The 11135-nt window shown below is 41.7% G+C and overlaps 1 long non-coding RNA gene across 1 annotated transcript; it reads left to right on the top strand.

Moving 5' to 3' along the window:
- The first annotated feature begins 1385 nt into the window (after positions 1 to 1385).
- LOC311253947 lies at positions 1386 to 6824 on the top strand. Its single transcript, XR_014622080.1, has 3 exons — positions 1386 to 1448; positions 3756 to 4143; positions 5629 to 6824. It is a non-coding gene; the product is annotated as an uncharacterized lncRNA (long non-coding RNA).
- The last annotated feature ends 4311 nt before the right edge of the window (positions 6825 to 11135 follow it).

Genomic DNA, 11135 nt, shown 5'->3' with positions numbered 1-11135 from the left:
ATTGGACCGAAAAGCACTGGTTGGATGATTTGAGCCTCGTTATGGTTCATGACACACACACACCCACGCACACACACACACACACACACACACACACTTTGCATTGCTGTCTAATTAGCAGGGGAATACATCACTGCATGTCACACATGAAGAAATGCTTCAAATTTAACCCTCATGTTGTGTTCATTTCATGTTAAACAATTTTGTGTTCCCGGTCAAAAATGACCGTTCCATTAAAACTCATCATAAAAACTCTAATAATACATATATTATCACTACTTGTTGTGTTAGATTTTTTTATCAACTTAAGTTCTTGTGAACATTACAAGTTTTGAACTTCTTTTTGTTATTTATGCCCTCTATGCCTCATTGATCTGAGCGGGTACATCTTGAATTTGAGTTCTAAAAAACACAATTTCTGGATTATTTTGACTATAAGAAATAATCAGATGAAACATAGTATACTGTTTATCACAGACTACTTTGGGTCAAAGATACCATGGACATTTGTTTTGAAACCATTTAATATTTTTATACAGTTACATAAAATAACACCTGTGTGGTGATCAAAAATATAATCAAGAGCTGCATTTACTGTATATCAATCTGCCATGGTGCTGCCACACAGTGCACTGAACAATGAGCAGGGCCTCAAAAAAGCCTTATATACCAAAGCTATGAGAAAAGTTCAATGTTATTGAAAGTTTGTTGCAACTGTCTGCGAGAACTACCAACAGGTGAGAGAAAGACAGAGAGAGAAAGACAGAGAGAGTGTGTGCACGTGTCCATCTGACAAATGAGAATGTGCCTGAGCTCAGTTTTTTTTCCCGTGGGATCATTTCCTGTTTGGCAATATGGAGGGGAGTGTGGCCTTGATCTGAGCGCATCGTGTTCTCACACACAGAAATATAATTGCATGATAGCTGCATGAGACATAACACCTGCAGCAGTAAATTTACTTTGTTAGCAAGATTATATTTTCCACAAACTATAGACAGTGTGAACAATTTCAAAATAATGGACAAGAGAAAGACGTTTGAGTTGCAACATTATTTTCAAAAAGATACAAACCTCTTGTAATTAAAATGAAAAAAAGACAATTGCGATTACTTACATGATACTATGAGTTTTAAAGCAAAAATGTATAATGTTCCAATATATTGGAAAAGACGGGAGACACACACACACACACACACACACACACACACACACACACACACAGAGAGAGAGAGAGAGAGATCACACACACACACACACACACACACACACACACACACACACACACACACACAGAGTTTGCATTGCAACAGGAAATGCCGTCCCCCATGTAGAGAGAATGGAAAAGACAGAGTTTCCAGGAACCAGGACTTTAGTATTGAGTTATTCTGGTAACGTGTGAGGAGGAAAGAGAAAACTGACAGACTCCGTGTTGAAGGACAGACGGGACGGTAAGATTGACTCAAATATCCTTTTATTTTACTTGTTGAGTAGTTTTGGGACCACAACGAGTATAATACATCGGGAATGGTACATTATTTTGGTTTGGTTTGATTTAGATTGCATTAAGGTGTTTGTGGGCCCAGAGTGTGTGTTTAAGTAACGTTGAAGTTGATAAATTGAGATTTTCTGAAGTAATCCATTTGAGGATGTGTTAAAAACAGTGTTAAAAGTTTTTTGTCTGTGTATATAATACAATGTAAAATTTTTCTTTAAAAAAAAGGAATAATTTATTTATAGTATTTCCTGGAAAAAAAGGGGACAGTAATATTTTAATTTCATTTTTTTGTTATATTGGAAAAGGTGGGAGGGAGAGACAAATACAAACGTATTTGCAAATGTGTATTAATGTCTCTGTACGTATTTAGATATGTGTGTTCGTGTTGACATTTGTATGTATGTGTTCAGATCTGTGTGTCCGTGTTTACGTTATTTTGGTTTGGGTATATATTTAGGTGTAGGATTTAGATTGTATTAAGGTGTGTGTTTAGTGAGGGTTTTTTTTTTTGCCCTTAAACGTGTCAAGTGAATAAGGAATTAAGGTGTTTGTGGGCCCAGAAAGTGTATTTAAGTAACTGTGAAGTTGATAAAGTGAAATTTAGATTAACTTTATCATTGTTAAGTGAGACATTGGAGCATGCATGCAATCATCTTCTGATGATTGTATACCCTGACCTCATGCTCACAACCTCACGCTGCCTGGCTGCTGTTGAGAGGCAGATCACAATGGATTCTCGATTGTTTGCTGTCAGTTAGGTTCATGTTTTAGCAGAATGTGAACAAAATATGAACTTTTAGTTACAGTAAGTTTAGGGTAACGATCATCTGTTAGTGTCACCCCAATACATCGGGAATGGTACATTATTTTGGTTTGGTTTGATTTAGATTGCATTAAGGTGTTTGTGGGCCCAGAGTGTGTGTTTAAGTAACGTTGAAGTTGATAAATTGAGATTTTCTGAAGTAATCCATTTGAGGATGTGTTAAAAACAGTGTTAAAAGTTTTTTGTCTGTGTATATAATACAATGTAAAATTTTTCTTTAAAAAAAAGGAATAATTTATTTATAGTATTTCCTGGAAAAAAAGGGGACAGTAATATTTTAATTTCATTTTTTTGTTATATTGGAAAAGGTGGGAGAGAGAGACAAATACAAAAGTATTTGCAAATGTGTATTAATGTCTCTGTACGTATTTAGATATGTGTGTTCGTGTTGACATTTGTATGTATGTGTTCAGATCTGTGTGTCCGTGTTTACGTTATTTTGGTTTGGGTATATATTTAGGTGTAGGATTTAGATTGTATTAAGGTGTGTGTTTAGTGAGGGGTTTTTTTTTTGCCCTTAAACGTGTCAAGTGAATAAGGAATTAAGGTGTTTGTGGGCCCAGAAAGTGTATTTAAGTAACTGTGAAGTTGATAAAGTGAAATTTAGATTAACTTTATCATTGTTAAGTGAGACATTGGAGCATGCATGCAATCATCTTCTGATGATTGTATGCCCTGAGCTCAGGCTCACAACCTCACGCTGCCTGGCTGTTGTTGAGAGGCAGATCACAATGGATTCTCGATTGTTTGCTGTCAGTTAGGTTCATGTTTTAGCAGAATGTGAACAAAATATGAACTTTTAGTTACAGTAAGTTTAGGGTAACGATCATCTGTTAGTGTCACCCCAATAGTGACACGCTCAATGTGTAGATTGTACTGCTACAGCAGCCAGGCAGCGTCAGTTCAGGGCAAAGGAAAATGACAGACAAATCTTTTCTACACTTGCGGATCGCGACACTGAACACACACACACACACAGATCTGAATACCCACACAAAGATCTGAATACACACACACAGTTTGAGATGCACATTTGCAAATAGTTTTGCAACAATTAGAACTCCATACCTCCCACACAAAGGAGGAAGCTACATAAAACCCGAGAGAGATATAGAGAGTCAGATGTCACTGCATGTCACACATTAAGAAATGTTTCAATGTAAAGACTAAGACTCATTTATTTCTGTTTATTGATACTGTCATTTTTCTCATTATTACTTATTGTTCTATTACTGTTTATTATTTTAAACATGCACACGAACACACAGATAATTATTGTCTTATTTTATTTTTCTTAAATTTTACTCTATTTATTTATATTAACTTATGAAGTGTATTTTTGTCCTGTTTAATTGACTCTGCGGCGGGTGCTTGTGTACTTGTGTTGTGTTATTTGTGCTGCTTTCTTTTCACTATTTTATAACTTGTGTGTTTCAGGTATGACAGAGAAGAGAGAGGAAAACAAATGTGGTGCAGTTGTAGGACGACTGGTTCCCAACCCAGTCAGCTCCTCACCACGCAGCGGTAGCCACCACGGACGCCTGAGTTAACAACGTCAACTAGCCAACGGCGTTAGCCGAGCAGCTGGCCCACGAGAGAGAACCCAGTCCCCCGACTACAACGGCGGAGAGGAGCAGAGGATCCGGTGGACAGGTGCTGACGGCGTTAGCCTAGCAGCTGGCCCACGAGAGACAGCCCAGTCTCCCTGCTCGTGTGAGAGCTAAGCTTGTGAGAAACCACAATGGAGGAAGAGGGGGGTGTCAGACTTTGCGGGCGCGGCAACATACCACCACTGCCCCCAGTCATACTAACTGTCATGTTGCTGGTAAGTTGGTAAATTGAAATTTTCTGAAGTAATCCATTTGAGGATTATAGTGTTGAAGTTTTGTCACACCAAATGTCTGTGCATATAGTACTGTGTAAAGTGTGTACACACACACCCACACAGAAACATGTCCTCACAATTGATGTCTTATTTTATTTTCTTCAATTTTTACTCTATTTATATATGTATATATTAACTCATGAAGTGTATTTGTGTTCTGTTTAATTGACTCTTTGCGCTTTAGCAACACAGTCTCTGTGACATTCATGCAAATAAAGTAAATTTGAATTGAGAGTGAGAGAGACAGAGAGACAGAGAGAGCTGACACATAGATTTAATGACAATGACAATGACATTGTTGATCATGTTAACAATATGCTGAGCCTTAGACAGATTTGTATTATGTTCGCATTTGAAGTTGTTATGGAATGCAATGTGAATAAAATAAAAAAGTACGGTGTGATTTCTTCATTATACACCAGTAGACACCACATGGATATACAAGAGTCTAAGGAGGAAGTCAAAGGAGGAAGCTACATAAAACCCGAGAGAGAGAGAGAGAGAGAGAGAGAGAGAGAGAGAGAGAGAGAGTCAGATGTCACTGCATGTCACACATTAAGAAATATTTCAATGTAAAGACTGAAAGACTCATTTATTTCTGTTCCCTTTTGCTACACTTCTGCCGCGGCAGATCTGCAAATGCGTGCCATGATCCGCAAGTGTAGAAAAAAGTCATCTGTGACTTTCCTTTGCCCTGAGCTCAGGCTCACAACCTCACGCTGCCTGGCTGCTGTTGAGACACAGACCACAATGGATTCTCGATTGTTTGCTGTCAGGTAAAGCAACACTAGGTAACTTCCCAGAGAGGGTAGGTACATACCTGACGTAAAGAAGTCTAGTGCGACCTGGCATTGGCATTGGTTTACAAAAAATCCAAGTAGCTGCTGGCTAAATCCACCGATGAATAAACGTGTCTTAAAGCAGGTCGCACTAGACTTCTTTATGTCAGGTATGTACTGTACCTACCCGCTCTGGGAAGTTACACAGTGCGGTTTCTGCCGCCGTGACCCCAGCCAAGCTGCAGAGGCGTCACCATTCATCATATTAACCATTATTCTACCACATAACTGAGTTTAGAAATATTATTTTAAGGTCGAAAAACTACCTAGTGTTGCTTTAAGTTCATGTTTTAGCAGAATGTGAAAACAATATGAACTTTTACTTACAGTAACTTATTAGTAATACTTATTCTCATTATTACTTATTATTCTATTACTGTTTATTATTTTAAACATGCACACGAACACACAGACAATTATTGTCTTTTTTATTTTTCTTAAATTTTACTCTATTTTTATATGTTTATATTAACTTATGAAGTGTATTTTTGTCCTGTTTAATTGACTCTGTGGTGGGTGCTTGTGTACTTGTGTTGTGTTATTTGTGCTGCTTTCTTTTCACTATTTTATAACTTGTGTGTTTCAGGTATGACAGAGAAGAGAGAGGAAAACAAATGTGGTGCAGTTCTAGGACGACTGGTTCCCAACCCAATCAGCTCCTTACCACGCAGTGGTAGCCACCACGGACGCCTGAGTTAACAACGTCAACTAGCCAACGGCGTTAGCCGAGCAGCTGGCCCACGAGAGACAGCCCAGTCTCCCTACGACACGGCGGAGAGGAGCAGAGGATCCGGTGGGTAGGCGCTGATGGCATTAGCCTAGCAGCTGGCCCACGAGAGACAGCCCAGTCTCCCTACGACGACGGTGGAGAGGAGCAGAGGATCCGGTGGGTAGGCGCTGATGGCATTAGCCTAGCAGCTGGCCCACGAGAGACAGCCCAGTCTCCCTACGACACGGCGGAGAGGAGCAGAGGATCCGGTGGGTAGGCGCTGATGGCATTAGCCTAGCAGCTGGCCCACGAGAGACAGCCCAGTCTCCCTACGACGACGGTGGAGAGGAGCAGAGGATCCAGTGGACAGGCGCCGATGGCGTTAGCCAAGCAGCTGACCCTCCAACTGACTGCCGCAGTGGCCGCATGACGGACTGTGGACTCAGGGAGTGTGTCACCTTGCCTACTCCAAAGATACCCTGCTAGCCCTGTGGGACAAAAACAGCGCACCCTCTGACCATCTCCCTGCTCGTGTGAGAGCTAAGCTGGTGAGAAACCACAGTGGAGGAAGAGGGGGTGTCAGACTTTGCGGACGCGGCAACATACCACCACTGCCCCCAGTCATACTAACTGTCAGGTTGCTGGTAAGTGGGTAAATTGAGATTTTCTGAAGTAATCCATTTGAGGGTTTTTGTCTGTGCATATGGTACTGTGTAAAGTGTGTACACACACACCCACACAGAAACATGTCCTCACAATTGATGTCTTATTTTATTTTCTTCAATTTTTACTCTATGTATATATGTATATATTAACTCATGAAGTGTATTTGTGTTCTGTTTAATTGACTCTTTGCGCTTTAGCAACACAGTCTCTGTGACATTCATGCAAATAAAGTAAATTTGAATTGAGAGTGAGAGAGACAGAGAGACAGAGAGAGCTGACACATAGATTTAATGACAATGACAATGACATTGTTGATCATGTTAACAATATGCTGAGCCTTAGACAGATTTGTATTATGTTCGCATTTGAAGTTGTTATGGAATGCAATGTGAATAAAATAAAAAAGTACGGTGTGATTTCTTCATTGTACACCAGTAGACACCACATGGATATACAAGAGTCTAAGGTATCCAGGGGCCATCAAGTATCTCAATGATTTCTTCAAGTACACAGGAATATTCAGGTGGGCTGTCAAAGTCTTCATGTAACCATAGTAAGGGCTGTAGTAGGCTGTTTGTGTCGCTCCAATCAACATTGGTTTCGGGGAAGTTCGTCAGCATCTCGTCAAACAGAAAGATGTCAGTGTTCATACACAGTAATTCGCTTTCGCGATACTCTGTCTTTGTATCATTGGACTGCATTGTCACGTCAGTCTGGACACCACTGTTATCATCTGCCATCCCTCAGTGGAATTGGAGTTTGGGTCTCTGGTGATCAGAGAAAGTGTTTGTTTATTCAGTCACAAATCACACACACACACAGGATATAATGTAGACGGTTCTGCTGTATAATTAGCAGGGGAATACATCACTGCATGTCACAAATGAATAGTCACTGAGCCTGTATCTGGTCAGGATCTGTCTCGCCTTTCTATGTCTGACAGTACAGATATATTCTGCTAATTCTCTCTCAAAAATAATTGTGAGTGTGTGTGAGTCTTAAAGACACAAAAAATAAGATCAACAAAAAGTAAACATACCATGTGGTCAATGTTTGACAGTTGAGGTGGAGGCAGAGATGCACTTTCTTACTTTTCTCTAACACTTACAGACAGATTCACCTCCTGTTACGTGAAACAGCATAGATTTGCCAATGCAAACAGTACAGCATCAAGTCATCAAAAAATATCATAGGCAGATGGCATATGGAAACCTATATTGTTACGCGTAACCGGAGGTGAATCTGTCTGCAATCTAACTTTGTCCAAGTAGTATCATTCGTTCCAATTGACACGAAATTGTCCAACCTATGCTGTAAGTGAGTCTGGCTGTAATCAAACTTTCCCCAGGTCAACAAAAACTATCATAGGCAGAAGGCATAGGGAAACCTGTGCAGTTACGCGCAGTGTCCCACCTATGCTGTAGTGTTACGCGTAACTGCTGTTTGATTACAGCCAGACTCACTTACAGCATAGGTTGGATGATTTCTTGTCAATTGGAACGAATGACACCACTTGGATAACATTGTTTCAGATGGACCGAATGATTTCCGTTGGATAATGTGAACCTTGCTGCTACGCGTAACCGGAGGTGAATCTGTCTGCAATCTAACTTTGTCCAAGTAGTATCATTCGTTCCAATTGACACGAAATTGTCCAACCTATGCTGTAAGTGAGTCTGGCTGTAATCAAACTTTCCCCAGGTCAACAAAAACTATCATAGGCAGAAGGCATAGGGAAACCTGTGCAGTTACGCGCAGTGTCCCACCTATGCTGTAGTGTTACGCGTAACTGCTGTTTGATTACAGCCAGACTCACTTACAGCATAGGTTGGATGATTTCTTGTCAATTGGAACGAATGACACCACTTGGATAACATTGTTTCAGATGGACCGAATGATTTCCGTTGGATAATGTGAACCTTGCTGCTACGCGTAACCGGAGGTGAATCTGTCTGCAATCTAACTTTGTCCAAGTAGTATCATTCGTTCCAATTGACACGAAATTGTCCAACCTATGCTGTAAGTGAGTCTGGCTGTAATCAAACTTTCCCCAGGTCAACAAAAACTATCATAGGCAGAAGGCATAGGGAAACCTGTGCAGTTACGCGCAGTGTCCCACCTATGCTGTAGTGTTACGCGTAACTGCTGTTTGATTACAGCCAGACTCACTTACAGCATAGGTTGGATGATTTCTTGTCAATTGGAACGAATGACACCACTTGGATAACATTGTTTCAGATGGACCGAATGATTTCCGTTGGATAATGTGAACCTTGCTGCTACGCGTAACCGGAGGTGAATCTGTCTGCAATCTAACTTTGTCCAAGTAGTATCATTCGTTCCAATTGACACGAAATTGTCCAACCTATGCTGTAAGTGAGTCTGGCTGTAATCAAACTTTCCCCAGGTCAACAAAAACTATCATAGGCAGAAGGCATAGAGAAACCTGTGCAGTTACGCGCAGTGTCCCACCTATGCTGTAGTGTTACGCGTAACTGCTGTTTGATTACAGCCAGACTCACTTACAGCATAGGTTGGATGATTTCTTGTCAATTGGAACGAATGACACCACTTGGATAACATTGTTTCAGATGGACCGAATGATTTCCGTTGGATAATGTGAACCTTGCTGCTACGCGTAACCGGAGGTGAATCTGTCTGCAATCTAACTTTGTCCAAGTAGTATCATTCGTTCCAATTGACACGAAATTGTCCAACCTATGCTGTAAGTGAGTCTGGCTGTAATCAAACTTTCCCCAGGTCAACAAAAACTATCATAGGCAGAAGGCATAGAGAAACCTGTGCAGTTACGCGCAGTGTCCCACCTATGCTGTAGTGTTACGCGTAACTGCTGTTTGATTACAGCCAGACTCACTTACAGCATAGGTTGGATGATTTCTTGTCAATTGGAACGAATGACACCACTTGGATAACATTGTTTCAGATGGACCGAATGATTTCCGTTGGATAATGTGAACCTTGCTGCTACGCGTAACCGGAGGTGAATCTGTCTGCAATCTAACTTTGTCCAAGTAGTATCATTCGTTCCAATTGACACGAAATTGTCCAACCTATGCTGTAAGTGAGTCTGGCTGTAATCAAACTTTCCCCAGGTCAACAAAAACTATCATAGGCAGAAGGCATAGAGAAACCTGTGCAGTTACGCGCAGTGTCCCACCTATGCTGTAGTGTTACGCGTAACTGCTGTTTGATTACAGCCAGACTCACTTACAGCATAGGTTGGATGATTTCTTGTCAATTGGAACGAATGACACCACTTGGATAACATTGTTTCAGATGGACCGAATGATTTCCGTTGGATAATGTGAACCTTGCTGCTACGAATCATCACAGTGCAATCAGGGTGGATGTTGTGTAAATGACTATGAATGACCATGTCAGCAGTGGGTGGACTTCCAACTACTGTAAAGTCAAAACAGCTTCCTTTAAGCCAACCCACGTTAGGTGCATAAGTAGGGCATGTAAAAGGGACTACGTGAGACACATCAACATCACAGTCCTTCTGTCTCTGAAGGGAGAGGTACTCACTTGTGCTCTTCTCATCACACTGAAGGTCACAGCACACTCACTGCGCACAGCCTGGATGACTTACAACTGGGGTTCTATTGGATATTGAGTGACTTTCCACGAACAGCGCTACACGATGAAGGACAATACTCGCTTCATTGTGACGGATCGCCCGCCGTGGTATTCCAAGTCTGCTCACAAGAACGTTTTCGAGTGTGAAAGTGCACTGGGACTGTTCGAGAAGGTGGTCGACCTGATGATATGCAAGGAGGGTGAACTGTCTGACAGGGAGAAGATGTACAATCCGAAGAATGTCTACAAGATCATCAGGGACAAGGTGATTCGGGACGCCGATGCTATTCCACAAAAGCCGTCACACTCTCTGTTGCTTGCGCTAATGGACCTTGTGGACATCGCAGGTGGAAACGACTTTGAGTCTACGGCTGGTGTAGACAGGGCTGGTGTCAAACACGTGCTGCTGGCTTTAGATAACTACACCACCTTTTTTGTACCGAATAAAGACTTGATAAGCGCCAGCGGCAAGAAAGTAATCCCTGTGGTCACCCAGTACTCTGCACAACAAAACGTCGTGTTCCGTGACGGCAAAAGGTCTATGGTCGGCACCTACCTTGTCGGGATTAAAACAATGGACAAAGGGGGCAGTGGAAAGTCGCACTTTGTGCAAGAGGTGCTGTTTGTCCCTGGAGTCGAAAGCCTCGAGGTGTTGAAACGGGTTACGCATAACAAGTTTGAATTTTGGGACATGGCCCTTGAGGTCCCCACACACAAGACAGCCCTGACTCCGTCTTTCCAACAAATCAAACCCTTCCAGTTGCTAGTGTGCACAGATGATAAAACCTTGTCATCTACCCAGCACACTGACGCGCTGACCTCTCGCATGGAAGATGTACACCCCATGTGCTGTGTGCTTAGTACTGTACCAGCTGAAACGAAGAAGAAACGTGATATGAGTGTGGATTGTTTCACAGAACAAGAGGTGAGATGTAACCTGAAGTGCTTCACGTACAAGAACGGTGGCGCTCGTACTGTGTACTTTAGACGGACCGGAAAGCTCGTAGATGGCAATCGGGTCAACTTGGTGCCTGTTGTTGCCCTGAGAAAGAGTCAGGCTGAGGCCCGTGAGCTGTACGTGTCTACCACATTAAGGTTTTTCAGGGCTGTCAAGCGAT

Source organism: Pagrus pagrus, assembly GCF_965226575.1.
Source record: "Pagrus pagrus genome assembly, contig: HAP1_SCAFFOLD_82, whole genome shotgun sequence".
NCBI classification, from domain to species: domain Eukaryota; kingdom Metazoa; phylum Chordata; class Actinopteri; order Spariformes; family Sparidae; genus Pagrus; species Pagrus pagrus.
The sequence above is the reverse complement of the archived record's forward strand: the minus strand, read 5'-3'. Positions and strand labels throughout refer to the sequence as shown.